Below are 10,768 nucleotides of genomic sequence, written 5' to 3'. Positions count from 1 at the left end.
AAGAAAAATGTTACAACTCCCTTCAGGTGTCTCAATTGGGGAGGGAGGGGTGGTATGTGCCTGGCATGGCCCTTCCCTGTTATCTTGTATAAGCAGACATGCCTACGTGACATGACACAGATCAGACAGGTCAGGCTCCGGGGGCTGCAGCACTTGCCCCTATCTCTGGGTGCCTGTGTCTCCAGTTGAGTTAATCAGTTACAAGCAGTAAATTCAACCAAGCAGTAAATTCCTCTTTCCCTAACAGTAGTCACTACTTTATGAGTTTTTGATAGCCAACTGTCATTCTCCATGATCCATCTATCTTTTGCACAGGCCAATAAGAGAGTCAAAGGGAGATGTGGTGGGACTCACCACCTCTGCATCTTTCAAATACTTGATGGTAGCACTAATTTCTGCAGTCCCTCCAGGGATGAGATACTGTTTTGGGTTCACTATTTTCCCTGGCAGAGGCAACTCCAAAGGTTTCCATTTGGTCTTTTCAAACTTAATAGCCCTTATTCCACATGTCAGGGAACCAATGTGGGGATTCTGCCAGTTTCTAAGTATACCTATGGCAATTATACATTCCGGGACTGGGGAAATAACCTCAGGATGAGTTTGAGGGCCCAGTGGATCCACTGTGAGTTGGACTTTCAGTCAAATCTCCTTTTATCACCTGACATCCATAAGCCCCTGCTTTAACTCGAGGTCCACAATGCTTTTTAAGATCTCCTGGAATCAATGTCAACTCAGAACTAGTATCCAATAGGCCACAGATAGTCTGATGATTTCCTTTTCCCCAATGTACAGCTACTCTAGTAAAAGGCTGCAGGTCCCTCTGGGGAAGGATCGGGGAAAGGTGAACAGCATAACTCTTTGGTATTATGACAAGGCCCTTCCTCAAGGGAACCCAGTCTTCCCTTCATTCAAGGGTTTCTGGGCCTGTATACTGTCTCAAGTATGGACATTGGTTGACTGAACAGGATTCTCTATTTCCATGTATAATACAATGTTGAATTTCTATCATTTGTTCTAGAGCTTTTCTGCTTATACATATCAAATAAAAACTTAGTAGGCTTCTTATGTATTTGGTCCCTGGGAACAACATGATTGATTAGCCAGTACCAAAGGTCTATTCAGGTCATGCCATTATAGGTATTGTTTTGCCTTTGCTGCCCATTGTGATAAGTATGCTCATCTTGCCTTTGGCAATTCAATATTGCCACCTGACCCCTACTCCAAGGTCCTCTTAAACCTATTATATTTACATTTAATTAATGCAACTGAACAGCAGCATCTCCAATTCTAAGATCTGACACAAGATAAAGAGCAAAAACAAAGCTCTTCAAATGTTCTGGTGCCTCTCTCAGTACTTTCCATCTTATAAAATCAGTGAAAGACCTGTCGTCTGGGCCCTCCCATTGTGGAGGATTTATACTTGTTTTATACTGTGTGCTGGACAGCTTTAGTGTCAACTTGATACACCTGGGTTGAGGGAGCCTCAATTGGGGAATTTCCTCTATTGGACTGGCCTGTGGCCATGTCTGAGGGGCATCTTCTTGATGAGTGATGTGGGAGGGCCCAGCCCACTGTGGGTGGTGCCACCCCTGGGCAGGTGGGCCTATGTTGCATAAGAAAGCAGGCTGAACAGGGGCCAGGGGAGCAAGCCAGTAAGCAGCATTCCTCCATGGCCTTTGCTCCAGCTCCTGCCTCCAAGTTCCTGCCCTGAGTTCCTACCTTGGGCTCCCTGATGAACTACGACCTGGGAGATGTAAGCTGAATAAACCCTTTCCTCCCCAAGTTGGTAGTGGTCAGAGTGTTTTGTCACAGCAATGAAGAAACAAACTAGGACACACTGTGAATGCACTGGAGCATGCCAATTTGCCTTGACAATTCCTTCATCAATACTAACCAAAGGAATATCAGGTATCTCCAGCTCTCTGTCAATAGGCCATCCTTTTTTTTTTAAAAAAAATTATTTTTATTGAATTTTTGTGTATTTCATACAGAACATCTCAATCAATTTTAATTATCTTTATGCCCCTTAATCATCTTTATACCCCTGTCCCCACTGACACCGTCCCATACCCTCCCAACTGGAATTCATACATTCTGTCATTTGTTTTTAAGGCCTATTGTGTTGTTAGTGTCCACAGAACTTCCTCAGTGCAAGATCATCTACTGAGGTCTAGTTAGATTATCTAAGTCCCTTGATTTAGGAAGATACTTCTCCCTTGCCGAGCAGTAGTCAGTTGCTAATATTTCTTCAGATAAGATTGGGGTCTGCTGTCCCTCTGCCCAGTTCTATGCTGGATTTTTGTCTGCTTGAGTTTTCATGGGATTTGTGTGCACTGGCACCATTGCTATGGATTCATATGAGCAGGGTCCCAGGAGCTTGTTGGACTCTATTTCCATATACTCAAGCACCTCTTCCCACACTCTTACAATCTTTCCATACCCCTTCCACAGTGCTCCCTGAGCCCTGGGTGGGTGAAGTTTAATATAGGAGTCCTGTGCAAGAACCAGCATTCTGCAGACTCTTAATCTCTATGCTTTGGCCATTTGTGAACTTTTGTGTTCCTGGCCCTTGCTTCATTGATGAGAGCTGAGAGATTCATTAGTGACCTCTTTACTTCTGTTCTAGGGAGCTTTAGGTATAGAGGTTGCATTGTAGATGTGTCACTTAGGCCCAGGCAATTCATAGACAATGTCTGTGTGTGACCAGTTGTGGTACTTGGTAATAGTCTCTGTCTGGTGCAAAAGAAGACTCTTTGATGAGTGGTGACTGGGATATTTCTTTGTAAATATAATAATAGATATTTTGCACATAGAAATTATATTAGTCTAGGGATGTGACAGTCTTGGGGTTTTCTCTAAGATCTATGACCTCTCCAGCCATGTGTATTTGGTTATGTTTACAGTACCACAATTGAGTTCCCTCCTGCTGAGTGGACTTTTAGTTCAATTAGTGTAGGAAACCAGGATGCCAGGCCCTAGGGTGAGGTAAGCCTAAAACTTATAGGTCAAGGCTGCATTCTCTGCTAATAGGGAGGGGCACTGAAAACAGTGGCTCTGATAATACCTGCCTTGCAGAACACTGTTAGGCTGGCAGGAGGAAGCGGCCTGGTCATAAAAGTGCAGGCTCCCTGCTCTGTGGGAAAGTGTCTTGGTCAACAACCCTTAGCTCATCTCCTTGTCCTGAACAAATAACTAAGCTATCCTGGCTAAGAGATTAGGCCAGGTTAAAGGTTTACTCCTGAGCTAAAAGCTAAAAGTTCACCATGCTTTTAGCTCTAAGAAAGAAAACATTGTGGCCAATAAATTACTGGATGGGCACTGATAACCTTGAGTAAAAGTTTAAGAATCCTGGCGCCAACTAACAGACTAAATGTCCTGTTTCTTTGTACCTTAAATCTTTGTATGTGACTGTCATATCCCACGTGACTGCTAGTTACTTGGGATGTATAAAAACCATCTGAATTCTAAAATAAATTGTCCTGTTGGGAAGACACAGGTCCCAGAGTTTGACTCTGTTGCCGATCAGACCCTCTGTCCCAAAGCCAGCAGGTCCCCCACTAAGCAAAGAAAACCTGAATCCTGATAAATTAGGTAGCTGTTGATTACCCCCAAGATAAAAGTACCACTCTTGCAGCAATGTCATATGTTTTGCTGGCCATTGATGTGACTATTTGTTCTTAAAGCTGATGTTGGACCATCGAATGATGTTTTCCCTTGGCACCTTCATAGTGTTCTCCAAAGCTATGAGAACTAACCTTCAGGAAAAGTGACTTCCAGGTCAGTTCCAGGTACATTGCTCTAAATCCTGTGTCTGAAGTATGTTCTGTCTTCAGCAATAGGGTATTACCTTCGAGTTCTGTGAGGCAATCGGGGCTATGGCAACAACCTGTGTAAGTTTAGGAGTCTCTTGGACACCCTAGCCAAGAACTCAAAGGAGGGTTTCTCCTGTCTGACACTGTTTCTTGTTATGTAGCCTTTAGCTATATTCTTAGACTCGTGTAGCAATATTGTATGTGTAATCTATCCTTAGGTAGTTGGACTAATATGATTCCCTCTGTTTTTTTAAAATTAGCTAGGCATTATTTATCTCTCTCCTCTCTCTGTCTCTGTCTCTGTCTCTCTCTCTCTGTATAACACTTCCACCATGGCTTCCCCATTTAAAATGTCCCCATTTTCCCTATTTCTCCCTTAATAATACCAGTTTCCTACAGTCCAACCTCTCTTGAGCTCCTTTCCCTTTATCCCCAAGGTTCCTTGTATAAACCTCCCCCCATTTAAATAGCACTATTTTATCCATTTTTCCTTTAGTAAAACATGATTCCTACTATTCTTCTCTTTCAGAGCCTTTCTTTCCCTTTACCTCCCTGGTTCCTTTTCATTATATTGGTTCCTGCAGTTATATCTGGATACATACATATAAGGAAGGATTTGTTGCAAGAATTCACACATTTAGGGAGAACATACCTCATTTGTTTTCCTAAGTCTGTCTTACTACACTTAGTATAACAGTTTCTATTTTCATCCATTTACCTGAAAATTTCATGATTTCATCCTTCTTTACCGCTGAGTAGAACTCCATTGTGTAAATGAACTACATTTTCATTATCTACTCATCAGTTGAGGGACACTTCTGTTGCTTCCATCTCTTAGCTATTGTGAAAAGAGCAGCAACAAACATGGATGTAAAAGTATCTGCAATAGGATGAGTTCTTTGGGTATAAGTCAAGGAGTGGTATAACTGGGTCAAATGGTAGGCACTTTTTAGTGTTTTAAGAGTTCTTCACACTTCTTTCCATATGGGTTTCACAAGTTTGCAATCTTACCAGCAGTGGATAAGCATTCCTTTTCCCCACATCCTATCCAGCATTTGGTATCATTTGTTATCTTGATCATAGCTAGTCTGACTGGAGTAATATAAAATATTAAAGTGGTTTTAATTTGCATTTCCTTAATAACTAATGATGTTGAACACCTTTTAAGATGTTTCTTAGCTGTCTTTATTTCTTCTTTTGAGAACTCTCTCTCTTCAGATCCTTAGCTCATCTTTTAATTGGGTCACTTGCATTCTTGAGTCTTTTTTTTTTGAGTTCTTTATATAATCTGGATGTAAACCTCTGTCAGAAGTGTATCTGGTGAAGAGTTTCTCCTACTATGTGGGTTTTCTCTTCACTTCCTTGATTTTTTCTTTTGTTATATAGAAAATTTTTAGTTTAATGATGTCCCACTTGTTGATTCTTGACCTTAATTCCTGAGCAATTGATATCTGATTTAGCAAGTCCTTTCCTACACCTATATCTTGTAGGTTATTGCCAACGTTTTCTTCTGCCAGCTTTAGAGTTTCAGGTTTCTCATTGAAGTCTTTGATCCAGTTGGAGTTGACTTTTGTGCAAGGTGAAAGATAAGGCTCTAGTTTCATTCTTCCACAAGTGGAGATCCAGTTTTTGCCCACACTATTTGCTGAAAATGCTCTTTTCTCCAGTGAATGTTCTTGGCCCCTTTGTCAAATATCAGGTGGCAATACTTGTGTAATCATGTTTGGGTCTTCAATTATGCTCCATTTATCCACAGGTCTATTTTTGTGCCAGTACCATGCTGTTTTTTATGACTATAGCTCTGTAATATAGTTAGAAATCAGGTACAGTAATTCCCCCAGCACTGCTCTTAGTGCTCAGGGTTGCTTTGGCTAACTGGGGTCTTTTGTGCTCTCATATGAATTTTTAAAAAATTCTACAAAGAATGTCACTGGGCTTTTGATTGGCATTGCATTGAATCTATAAATGGCTTTTGGTAACTATGGTCATTTTCACAATATTAATTCTTCCAATCCATGAACATGCAAGGTTCTTCTATCTTCTGGTGTCTTCCTCAATCTCTTCAAAGATTTAAAATTTTCATTGCAGAGGTCTTTAATTTCTTTGGTCAGGTTTATTCTGAGACACTTTAGTTTTTTGAGGCTATTGTGAATGGGAGGGTTTTCGTGTACTCTTTCACCTTGTTATTGGTATATACAAGGGCTACTGATTTTTGTAGATTCATTTTCTAACCTGCCATTTTACTGAATGTGCTAATCATTTCCAGGAGTTTTCTGGTGGAATTTTTGGCATCACTTATGTATAATATACCATCTAGTATTCCTTTGCTTACTAATTTCCTTCTCTTATCTTACTGTTCTACCAAGAGTTTCAAATACTGTATTAGAAAGGATTCAAGATAGTGAACAGCCTTGCCTGGTTCCTGATTTTAATGGGAATGCTTCCAGTTTTTCTCCATTTAGAATGATGTTGGCTGTGAGTATGTTGTATATAGCTTTAATTAGGTTGAGGTATGCTCCCTTGAGACCAATTTCTTCTAGACTTTTAAAATGAATGCATGTTGGATTTTGTCAAAGTCTTTTCTTCATCTATTGATATGACCATGTAGCTTTTGTTTTTAAGTCCATTTATACATTTGATTACATTTATTGACTCGTATATACTGAACCATATCTGCATCTCTGGACTAAAACTGACTTGATTGTGGTGGATGATCTTTTTGATGTGTGTGTGTGTATGTGAGTTGGGAGTATTTTGTTAAGTATCTTTACATCTTCATCTGTAATGAACATACATGAAGTATGTTCATTAAGGATATGGGTCTATAGCTTTGTTGTTGTTGTTGTGTCTTTACCTGGTTTGAGTATTAGAATGATACTGGCTTTATAGAAGGAGTTTGGGAGTTCTTCTTCTGTTTCTATATTTTTGAATAATTTAAGCAGTATTGGTTGTATATCTTCTTTGAATGTCTGGTAGAATTTTGTTGTGACTCCATCTGGGCCTTGGCTTTTTTCAGTTGGGAAGTTTTGTATTACTGTTTCAATTTCCTTATTTGTTATGGTTCTGTTTAGGTTTTTGATCACTTCTTGTTTTAACTTTGGTGGTGACCATGATTTTAGTAATTCATCCATTTCTTTTAGATTTTTAAATTTAATGTAGTACAGATTTTTAAAATATTCCCTTGTAATGTTCTGGATATTTTTGTTGTTTGTTGTGATGTTTCCCCTTTCATCTCTGGTTTTGTTGATTTGGATTTGCTCTTTCTTTCTTTTGGTTAACTGGACTAAGGGTCTGTCTATCTTGTTTATCTTTTCAGAGAACCAGTTTTGGATTCATTGATTCTTTTGCATTGTTTTCTTTGTTTATATTTCATTAATTTCTGCTCTAATTTTTTATTTTTTCTTGTCCGCTGGGTTTGGGCTTCATTTGTTGTTGCATTTCAAGAGTCTTGAGTTGCAATGTTACATAATTTATTTGTGTTCTTTCTGATGTTTTAATGTAGGCACTAAGAGCTATAAACTTCCCTCTTAGGACTATTTTTAAAGTGTCCCAGATGTTTTGTTGTGTTGAATTGTCCTTTTCATTTAGTTCCAGGAATATTTTTATTAATTCCTTAATTTCTCCTTTTACTCATTTATCATTTAGGAGTGCATTGTTTAATCTATATGAGTTCATGTAGTTATTAGGGCTTCTTCCAGTATTGATTTTAAGCTTTACTGCATGTGGTCTGATAGAATGCATGGAATTATTTCAGTTTTTTTATTTGTTGAGTCTTCATGTCCCAGTATGTGATGATTTTGCAGAAAGTTTCATGGTGTGCTGAATAGAAAGTATATTCTTTGGTGCTTGGATGGAATATTTTGTTGGTTCACATCTGTTAGGTTCATTTGTTATATGGTATTGTTTAATTCAGATGCATCCCTGTTTATTCATTGTCCAATTGACCTGTCTAATGGAGATAGTGAGGTATTGAAGCCCCCCACTATTAGTGAATTGGGATTAATCTGTGTCTTAAAGTCCTGTAGTACTGCTTTAATGAAGTTGGGTGCATCACAGTTTGGTGCATATATTTTCATGATTGTAATATCATCTTCGTCAATTGTTACTTTGATCAGAATTGAGTGGCCCTCTGTCTCTTCTGATTAGTTTTAGTTTGACATTTATTTTGTCAGATATTAGAATTGCAACTCCTTCTTTTTTCTTAGTACCATTCTCTTGTAATATTTTTTTCCATCCTTTCCCCTTAAGGTAGTGCTTGTCCTTCAATGTGAGATGGGTTTCTTGCATACAAGAAAAAGATGGATTTTGTTTCTTAATCCATTCAACTAGCCTGTGTCTTTTCACTGGGGAGTTCAGTCCATTGATATTTAAAGTTATTATTGAACAATGTGTATTGGTTTCCATCATTTTAATTTCTGTTTGTATTCTTGGTTTAACTATGTGTTCCCACAGTTATACTTTCATTTAGTTTCTTTCTGTTGCCCCTTGGGTATATTTGTTCCTTTCTTCAGCTCTTTGTATTGCTTCCAGAATTCTCTGAAGTGCTGGTTTTGTGGACATGAACTCTTTCAGCTTATTTATGTTGTAGAAGATTTTTCTTTCCTCTTCAATTATAATAGACATTTTTCTGGGTAAAGTATTCTGGGTTTGCATCTATGAGTTGTTTAGAACTGGGAATACTTTGGTTCAGGCTCTTCTGGCTTTCATAGTTTGCACTGAAAAGTCAGCTGTAATTCTGATAGGTTTTCCTTTATATGTGATTTTTTGTTTTTCTTTTGAAGCTTTTGGTATTCTCTCTTTCTTCTGTACATTTAGTGTTTTTATTATGATATGCTGTGTGAAGTTTCTTTTCTGGTCCTATCTATTTGGTATTCTATGTGCTTCTTGTATTTGTATGGGTATATCTTCCTTTAATTTTGGGAAATTTTCTTCTACAGTCCTGTTGAAGATCTGGTTTCCTGAGATTCTTCTCCTTCCTCTGTGCCTATGGTATGTAAATTTGCCTTTTTATGGTGTCCTACATTTCTTGACTATTCCATTCCTGTGTTTTCTTAAACTTTTCATAATCTTTGCTTGAGCAATTTGTCAACTTTATCACCCACTCTTGACATTGTTTTCTATTTCATTCATTCTATTGGTGAGGGTTTCTTCTGGTGTTTCTATTTGACTTATTGAGTGTTTCACTTCCTTTTTCATTTCAGCCTGATATTCTTCAATAGTTCTAACTCTTTTGTGACTTTAGTCAGAAATTCATCCCTATCTTCTTTTAGCTCTTTGATTTGTTTGTGTGTTCTTTAAATTCATTGAATTCTTTCATTATGTTTATACTTGGTCTTTTAAATTCTGTGTCCTGGTTTATTTATAGAGGCATGTTGTTATAGAGCTTCTCTATAGGAATTTTGGTGTTTGGCTGGTTTTTAATATTATTATTTTTTGTTGTGATTTTGACATGTGAATTTCTTTTGTTGTTTTTGATTCTGAAGTGAGACTCAAGCCTTTCTTTGTTGGGGTTAAGTCTGTTTCTGTTTGTATGCGTAATGTACCTTTGTTGTTTTCTTATTGGGTGTGAAAAGCTGGTTGGTCTAGGCTTCAGGTTCTCCCTTTTGATTTTATATTGGAGGGACCAGGTGACTCTAATCCAGCTACTCCGGATTTCCCACAGAGGCCCAAGTCAGCTGAGCATCAGATACTGTCAGTTTTACTCCTAAGGTATGGGCCATCCTAGTCAGCAGGCACAGCACAATTTGGGAAGCTTGCTAGGTGGAGGCTGGATACAGGAGATCTCAGGCAGTCTGCAAAGGTCTGGGCCTCTATTAAGGGTAGGGAAGCTTGATCCTGCAGCAGTGGGAGGGGTTGGACACAGTGCAGTTTAGGGGGATGGACACAGTACAATTTGGAAAGCTCACTGCCACTTGGAGTTAAGAGGGTGGTCCAGAAATCTGGGCTGCTAAGAGCAAAAGTGGATTTATGCCCAAGGCTAGATGGAGAGCAGGATATGGGGTTCAGGAGACTGGAGTTTCTCAGGTTGTAGGGGAATCAAGGTGCTGTGGGCAGGATCAGACTTACCAGGGAAGAAGGCTGATCTCTGGAAATCCAGGCAAGTTGGGGGTGGGGACAGCTTGTAAGGGCTCTAAGAAACTAGACTGAATGATTGAGCTGGTCTGGATGCAGGGGATCAGGAAGCAGTGGGCAGGTCTGGGCTAAGAGGCTAGTACAGAGATCTGTGGTGCTAAGAGCAAAATCAGGCCTGTGCCCAAGGCTAGAAGGAGAACAAGATGTGGGGTGGGAAGATTGGATTTGCTCAGGTTGTGGGGATGTCAAGGCATGAAATGAGTAAGATCAGGCTTACCAGAGAAGAAGGGTGGTCTTGGAGTTGCCATCTTTTGATAAATATCTCAGCCAACCAATCAAATAAACTTTAAACACCTTTTTTAACTGCTTAAGCATTCCATATTAAACTTAGAATCTGAAGTCAGTGGGCCTGTATTGATAAACTCAGTCTGATCCAATTTTATGTTCCTTCCACCAGTATTCTATATGATAGGGAGGAATGTTGGAGAGAGCGAACAGGTGGTGGAGAGCACGAGCGGATGGATGAGGCACCGAGGCACAGATGGAATTCTCAGCGGGATACAGATTTATTTTGCACGGGGTACCTTTCCCTCAGGGAAGGGAAAGATGGAAGGGAAGGGAAGGGAAGGGAAGGGAAGGGAAGGGAAGGGAAGGGAAGGGAGAAGGGGGAAGGGGGAAGGGGGAAGGGAAGGAAGTCAGGGAAAGATGTCCAGGAAAGATGTCCGCTCATGGGTTGTGAGCTGGGACTTTACATATGGGGGCTTTAGGGTGTGGAATCAGGGAGGGGGAAGCAGGTAGGATTAGGGTGTGGAAGTGTTTTCTTTTTCCTCTTAAGATAAGAGGAACTCTGCTTATCTTATCTTTGGAGGTCAGAGGAAAGGCAG

The 10,768-nt window shown here is 39.6% G+C and overlaps 1 long non-coding RNA gene across 1 annotated transcript in view; it reads left to right on the top strand.

Annotated features, from left to right (window-relative positions):
- LOC103746665 overlaps window positions 1–10,768 on the top strand; it is a 100,427-nt gene that overhangs the window by 14,337 nt on the left and 75,322 nt on the right. The window lies entirely within an intron of this gene.

The sequence above is a fragment of the Nannospalax galili genome, unplaced genomic scaffold (assembly GCF_000622305.1).
Source record: "Nannospalax galili isolate Female #2095 unplaced genomic scaffold, S.galili_v1.0 scaffold784, whole genome shotgun sequence".
Taxonomy (NCBI): Eukaryota; Metazoa; Chordata; class Mammalia; order Rodentia; family Spalacidae; genus Nannospalax; species Nannospalax galili.
Note: the sequence above shows the minus strand (reverse complement) of the source record. Positions and strands in the feature narration are given on the sequence as shown.